We start from the raw sequence: 8,581 nt of genomic DNA on the forward strand, positions 1-8,581 counted from the left end.
ACCAACAAAGTTGAATAAGGGGAAAAAAATATTGTTGATACAAGTCAAAAAGATCTAGGATTCTATTTAGGTGATGAAACTCAAAACACTTCCACGGGAATGAAAGGTAAAACTTCTAATACAAGTACTAGTTCTTCTAGCAAGCCTCTTGAATCTCAAAATGATAAATAAAGAAGTGAGCTTTTCCATATCAGGGTCATTACAAAACATACAAAGGTTGATACATTATTTGATAGTGGATCCCAAGTCAATATTATCTCTAAAGAAATTGTCAAGAAACTTAATTTAGAAACTACACCTCATGCTAAACCTTACCCTTTGGATTGGCTATGTGATGCTGCCAAATTACAAGTGACAAGAAAATGTAAACTCAAATTCATCATCACTGCTAATTTTATAGATGAGGTAGAGCTTGATTTTGTACCACTTTATATTTGTGGTATTATTTTAGGGGTTCCATACTTGTAGACTGCAAAGCCATATTATGTCATCATGAGAACAAATATCATGTTTTTAAAGATAGAGTTAAATATATTGTTAGAGCACATATAAAGAAGATGAAATTATCTCTTGAGAGTATTGGTCAAATGAAAAGGCTTGTAAATAATGGTAATAATTTTGTGTTGTTGATGATTAAATTTAAAGATACCATTGAATCTAAATCTTTCCCAAGATGTGATTCTAAACTCAATCATGAATTAGTTGAAGTTGTTAACACTTTTCACAAGACGTTTCAGGAACCTGAAGGGTTACCTCCAAAAAGAGGAATTCAACATGAGATTCACTTGTAGCGGGATGCACCACTTCCAAATATTGACATGTATAGAATGTCAATTTTGTAGAATGCAGAGATTAAGAAGAAAATTCAAGAGCTTCTTGAAAAGGGGGTCGTCAGGCCTAGCACATCTCCTTGTGGGTCTCATATTGTCTTGGTTCCAAAGAAATGTGGTAAATGGCGCATGTGTGTGGATTTATGATATTTGAACAAGATCATGGTAAAGAATCGTCATCCTCTTCCTCACATTGATGATTTTCTAGATCAGTTAAAGAAGTTGTTTACTTTACTAAGTTAGATTTGAGAAGCGATTATCATCAGGTAAGGATTTTTGAAGATGATATTTGGTAACTACTTTCAAGACAAAACAAGTTTGTTTGAATGGTTAGATATGTTGTTTGGGCTTTGCAACGCACCTGCCACATTCATGAGAGTTATGAATGATGTCTTGCGACCATTCCTTGATTATTTTGTCATAGTCTACTTAATTGATATTATGATTTTTAGTAAGACTCGTGAAGAGCATGTAAAGCATGTGAAAAAAGTTCTAAATGTCTTAAAAAAGGAAAAGTTGTATTTGAAGATGTCTAAATGTGAATTTGGGAAAACCTCTTTGATTTATTTGGGTCATATTGTGGGAGGGTGTGAATTGAAGATCGATCCATAAAAAGTTGATGCCATTGTGAATTGGCCTAAACCCAACAATGTAACAGAAGCTATGAGATGTTTGGGAGCGACCCAATATTGGAGAAAAATTATCACTAACTTCTCACACATTGCATCACAAATAAATGCTTTTACGAGTGTAAAACAAGTATTTTAGTGGGGTGGAAAGAAACAAAAAGCCTTTGACACTTTGAAAGAGAAAATCAGCTCAACACTAGTTCTAGCACTTCTAGATCTTAAGCAACCATTTGAAATTCTGATGCAAGTGAATATGCTATGGGAGCAGCTTTGATGTAGTCTGATAATCCAATATGTTATCATTCTTAAGCCTTTACCAATTCAGTAATTAACCACCCAACTTATGATAAAGAGTTGTATGCTTTGGTACAAAACATGAATAAATGGAAGCATTATTTGGTGGGCAAAGAAAGATTATTCATACTGCCCATCGGCCTTTGCAATATTAACAATTGGAAACCAAGCTACAACAAGCTAGATATTTCAGGTGGATGGGGTTCTTAGAACAATTTCATTTGGTAATCGGGTATAAGAAAGGTATATACAACAAATTTACAGATATGTTATAAAGGCCTATTATTAATGAATCTATTATTATTAAGCATAACTCAATCATGCATGAAATTTATATTGAATAGTATGCTTAAGATGAATATTTTAAAGATGTTTATGCAACTTTGAGTCAAGGCAATCATGTTGAAGACTTGGATTATCATGTTCGTAAAAAGTTGTTGTATCATTTTGGAAAGTTATGTGTTCCACACGATGAAATAATAAATGTCATAAGGGAAGCCCACTCTTCTAATATTGTTGGCCACTTTGGTGTAGCCAAAACAATTTTTCAAATTCAAAGATATTTTTATTGGCCTTGCATGAATGAAATTGTTTCAAGATATGTGAAAGGATGTTCCATGTGTGCTACTAGCAACCCAAGTAACTGGAAATTGGGTTTGTACACTCCACTTCCTATTCCTTCTCTCCCTTGGGAAAGTATTTCTATGGATTTTGTTGGGGGACTACCAATGTCTAGTAAAGGTCATGATTATCTATATGTTGTTGTGCATCATTTAAGAAAAAATTATGCGTTGATTTCCTTTAAGTAACATGTTATTGTTAAATAGACTGCAAAGATGTTCTTCCAAAATGTATGGGTTCACTTTAGGTTTCCCACTTATATTATTTTTTATTGAGATTCTCAATTTGTTGGGAAGTTTTGGTCAAGTTTATTGGAACTTATAGACTCAAACTTGAAGAAGAGTACAACATTTCATCTACAAGCCAACAAAGAGGCATAAGTAGTGAAAAAAACAGTAGTGCGTCTCCTTTGAGTATATTGTGGTAAGCATCCTAAACTTTGGGATAAACATTTTCATTACATATAGCATGCCAGAATCGTGTCAAGCATTCATCTACATAAGTATCTCCATTTGAAGCTTGTTTGGGTTATTTCCTAAAGTCTCCTTTAGATTTTATCTTTGGTAAATATATTGTAGTAGATGGACATAGTGATGTGGACAAAGCCAAGCATTTCATTGAACAAATTCAACTAGTGCATCAAAGGGTACAAGAACAGCTAGAGAAAATCAAAGCCAAGTACAAAGAAAGACATGACAAGCATCAGGTTGATCATGATTTCCAAGTGGGAGACCAAGTTTGGTTATACATATGCAAGAAAAGAATACAAGGTAAAGGTAAAAATCCCAAGCCAATCAGATATGGTCATTTCAAAATCTTGGAGAAGATTGGTAACAACAATTTTTGATTAGATTTTCCACCTTACATGAAAATTTATTGTATTGCGAATGTGGAAAACTTGAGATTGTATGAACCTCCTATGATTGATGATCAAGAAGAGAATGTTCATATTCCATCTATAAAATATTTTTCTCCTCAATATTTAAATGAGTTGTAGGAAAGCTCAATACTTGACAAGAGGAGAATAGAGATCGTGAAAGTGACGGAGTTACACCCTCACTTGTTGAGTAAAAATAGACTTTTGGTGCTCTAAAAGCTTCTAGTGGGGAGGAATGATCTAGAGGATCAAAAATATGCTCAAAAATAAAAGTGATCAAATTCTCCTGAAACTTATGTTAAATAGTAGATCTCATCATTTTGATTCCAACAATGCTTGAATCGCCTCAATCTCACATCGTATGAGGAAGTTACCACATTTTGATGTTTTTGACAAGTAATAAAAAAATTGAACTTTTAGGGTTGACTAGGAAATGTATGGATGCCACATGGCAGTTCATATGATGATGTGGTGTTGACGTTAGCAAGATGACTAAGTAGTAGAGATCTAATTAGGACATGACACATGTCGTAGTTGTACAGAGGCATATGTTGCATTTTGATTGGTTGGAGGTGATTTGGTTCGGGCCAATCAGAGAGTGACATGTGGCCCAATCACAAGGTGCCGTGTGGCACTCCCGATAAGGCTAAATTTTAATTTATACTTCAAGTGAGCCTCTATGGTGTTTAACGCCATAACTTCCATATTCCAAACTACCCGCACTACCAATGTGCCACATTAGTTCTTGTTATACCATGCTCGACAGGTTGTATTTAAGGTTGATCGAGGGTGTCATTGGGGGTAGGGTTAGACTGGTTGGGCACGCCCTAGGTCATATTATGGTTTTCTTCACTATGACATATGGTGTAGAGGGTGGGGGTTGTGACACCCTACCCACACTCTAACCCATGGTTCAGTTACAATGTGTGATCGCCAATGGGAGCTGCAGGAGGGGAAGGTACGTGGCACCTTGCCCATGCCTAGCCCATAGTATTATTAATTGACAGGTGACCAGCAGTGGGGCTAGGAGGCGTGTGGCCTATGGCCCACTCACCATGGCACGAGGGCTTCACTGGGAGAGTAATACCATACCACATGGGTTCATATTGGGGGATATATATTGAGGAAAAAATGACATAATATATTGGGGGATTTATAAGGGGTAAAACATTTTTATATTGGCAGGTATAAAAAATGGAGGTCAAATTAATGAAGAAATATAAAGGGGTATAAAATACGTTATTGAAAAAATGGACACCTACAATATCTAGTGAAAGTAGGGGTTCTTTAAATTGGGAAGGTGGATTGTGTTCATATTTGTAGTGGGTTAAATAATGTGAATTTTAAAGGCCTTTTCCATTATGTAGTCAAATTAGGGGTATTTTTAGTATGCCACGAACACATGTGGTATGTTATAGGTTCAGTGATTGGAGCCCCCGTGCGCCACAGTCATATTATTTTCGTGTGACTGACCGAGGGCGGAAAAATAGGAGTGTGGTTTCAGTTAACTATTAGAAAATTTACACCAAAATCGGGAAATTTGTGGGCTAAACCTAACACCTACAGTTGCAAACATTTCACCTTGCAATGCTGCCAAAGACCAGTTTCATTGTCAGTTTTGCAGGGAGGAAGAATTTTCATAATAGTTAGTAGAGAAATCGAGAATGAGGTCTAACTTGGTCATTTTTTGGCCTTTTTGAGCCCAAGAAGAGCCTGTTAACGGTTTTTGGGTGTTTTGAAGACAATGAGAGTATTATTTTTGTAATTTGAGCATTTTATGTTGATGTGATTTCACATTTAGGCATATAATTTAAATGGCCACCATTGGAAGCTAGACATGAAGACTTAGCGTACGAGGAGTGAACTTCGTCATCAAATTGTTGTGTGTTGATGTTGCATGTTATCTATTTTTAACTGTTAAAATATGTAAAAGTTAACTTAGTTTGTGTGCTTTTGCAATATCATCCCATTTCCCATAAGACATAAACTAACTTCCAAAACATTATATGAGACCTTCAATTTTAACTTCAGATAAGATACACTTGCCTAGCCATGTCTTACAGCTATATGCCGAGATACATTAAATTTACAAATTTAATCTCCAAGGTAATATTTTTCCATGACTAGCCAAGTTTGATAGCATATGCCTAAATATATGTAAATTACAAATTTCATCTCCAAAGTAATTTAATTTTTTTTTTGTTACTATTGTCTAGAACTTATATAACCATTCTCTCATTTCTACACACCTACTCATTCCATATGCTCACCTCACTATATCTCACTTATGTGGTTACATCTCCGCCTACTACCTCTATTTTCGCTCCTCTTCATTAATCTTTATATATGGTAAAAAATACTAATCGAGCTCTCCTCACTAGATCTCACTTATGTGGTTACATTTCTTCCTAATACCTCTATTTCTTCTCCTCTTAATTAATATTTATATATGCTAAAAAATACTAATTGAGATTCTATATTTTAGCTTCAACATCAACATACAATGTACAAACATTTGCAATGAACACCTCCTTCTACAGAGCACAATCCATTGGCTCTAATAATAGTATAACAATGTGAAAGAAAAAAATCATAACAATAGCAATAAGTAAAACACACTACTAGCCAATAGATCTATTGTTATCTTATGGCTTAAACTAAGTCATGATTTAACTTAAAATAACAATCCCTCCAACATCATGCCTCCATTCTAGTCAAATCAGGCACTTTACAATAGAGAATATTGAATCCTTTTAAAAACTTCAACACATGTAATCCACGGGTTCTAATACCACTAGATACCAAAACTATGTGTCCTAAACCATCACTGTGGACCTAACAACTTCAACTCTTTCACCAAATCAAGTTTACCCTAACATATGTGATATTGCACACTCATCACTTGTTCAATTGATCCCTCAACCACATGAGAGCCATTGGAAAGGTACTTAAAAAGAACTGTCAAATACACGAATAACTAAATGTTGAGTGGATAGGTCATTCTAATTGGATAGGTATTCTAGATGATATAAAATCAACCATAAAATATGCATTGTGGTATGGAATTGTCTCTTAGAATAACAAGTAGTTAAGTGAAATTGAAAATAAAACTTGTATAAAGCTTCAATTGGTCTAAATCACATAGTTAAAGTCAAAAGAGAAAGGCAAGAAGTAACTAAAACAATGAAATGTTACAATCTAAGTTTGATGAACATAATCCAACTTATTGTATAAAAAAAATACATTAATGTTGAACACTATTTTGTGAATGAAAAATTCAATCAGAAAAAATTGATCGGATATGTTTGGCGTAAACCATAGTCTAACTAATATATTCACTAAACTATTAAACTGTTGCCCAAGAAACAAAATGGTACTTATTACAAACTATTTACATAATTACACATAAACTAGCATGGATCCATCTTAAATATGGATTTAACATGAACCTAGAGGGATCCAATTTTTTCACGTGCAATTTTTTTTATGTGCCCACATTATTTAAGTATTTTGTATAATTATTTTATTTTTATTTTACTTTTAGATTTTTTAAAATTTTATTTTAGCTGATATGAGCAAAGTTTCAACTTTGAAACAAACAAACAACTTTATGTCAGATTTATATCATTATTAACCTAAGTTGCCGGAAACGGATTCCTAAAAACCCAAAACGTCGTTTTCCATTTTGGATACGTATGCACAGTAAAAATGGCAAAAAAACATGGGAAAAACATTTTGGGTGCCGTTTTTGGATTCGAAAACTTAACATTTTTTTGCAAGTCGTTTTTCAAGCGTATTGTTGAAAAAACCCTCCCGTTTAAAAAAAATACGTTTCAGCAAATCGTGATACGTTTTTGGAAAATTTCAAAATGTTTTTGTTAGCTCATGCCTTGCCCACCGGGAACATCACTTCATATTTTAAGACTTTTAAGTTTTTAAGTTTTAATTTTTAACAAGTTAAAGTTATGGACGATGGTTTACGATTTCATTTTACCCTAACCTAAACGACAAGAGTGCTAAGGGGTTCACTGCTGTCGCTGAGAGGTTCGTTGCTGCCGCTGAGAGGTTCACTGCCTACTGACAGAGGTTCACTGTTGACTCTCCAGACTCCAGTGACATCACCGCGGATGCCGGAGAGACATCGCTACACAGTGCAGCGTTCTAACTTCTAATTCTTGAACCGTTGAAACTTGAACGCCATCGGCTGCCAGCATCATTGGTCATGGACTCCTGGTATTTACTGTTTTGTGTTATCATTTTGTTAAACTTAGTGTTTTACGTTATCAAATTCTGTGTGTTTATAGTTATAGTATTACGTTATCGATTTCTCTTTGTTGTTGTGCGTACACTCTAGCACTATATAGAACGATTACCATCCCTTTTTAGCCACAAATACGCCCCTCTTATGACATGAACTCGACCCAACTATGTAAGAACGTGACCAATAGAGATTTGAGTGCCTCCCAACCACAGAAAGTTAAAACTGAAAACACAATCAAAGGAACCAATAAGTACTCTTCTCACGTTGCCCTAGACTTTATGTTATTCTGTAACTCTTGGACCTAAACAGTGCAAATCTGGCCATGACAGAAAACTTTGTAAACGCAGAGTACATGGGTCTTACATTTTCAAAAAAGAATATTGTTCTAATGACTTGTTGAAGTTGAAATCTGTTTCATGCAGAACAAATCATAGTTAGTCAAAGCAAATTTAACCACCCTTTATTGAATAGCTATCTGATCAGGGTCAATTGAAGAATGTGGCACAATATAACAAAGTATGAACCAGCATTGGAATTCAAATGTCCAGGACAAGCATCAGCTTCATTCTGATTGTTTGCATGCTTTAAATGTTAGTCAACTTAGGTTCCTGTTTGATTTGTTTGAATCCATTCCAAAACCTATTGTCATGGGAAAGTTCTGCCCTGTTATCATGACTCAGTTATCGTCACTGTTTGATGCAACTATCATGGAACCTTGATCCAGTGCCTTTCTTCTTTTTTAACATGCTTGAGATCAGAATCTTTGTCTGCTGGTTCCTCCTAGGGAAAGTGACTGTTGCATTGCCTCTAGAGTCATCACGATTTATAACTTTTCAGTTGTTAGAATGGCATAAAAAATCAGAATCACTGCGTTCAAGACTTAGAAATTGCAAACTGTTTATCACAGATTTCACTCATTTTTGTAGTTATTGGAATAATAACTAATAATGATGGAACAGAGTGAAGAGAAAGGCATATAAATAAATGATGAGATAATTCTAATAACATCTAGAAATGACCAAATAATTTTTTTAAATAAATATTTGATATTTGTCAATTTTATTTTTTC

Source organism: Pinus tabuliformis, chromosome 5_1 (genome assembly GCF_031772625.1).
Source record: "Pinus tabuliformis cultivar Carrire ecotype Pingquan chromosome 5_1, CPIR1, whole genome shotgun sequence".
Taxonomy (NCBI): Eukaryota; Viridiplantae; Streptophyta; class Pinopsida; order Pinales; family Pinaceae; genus Pinus; species Pinus tabuliformis.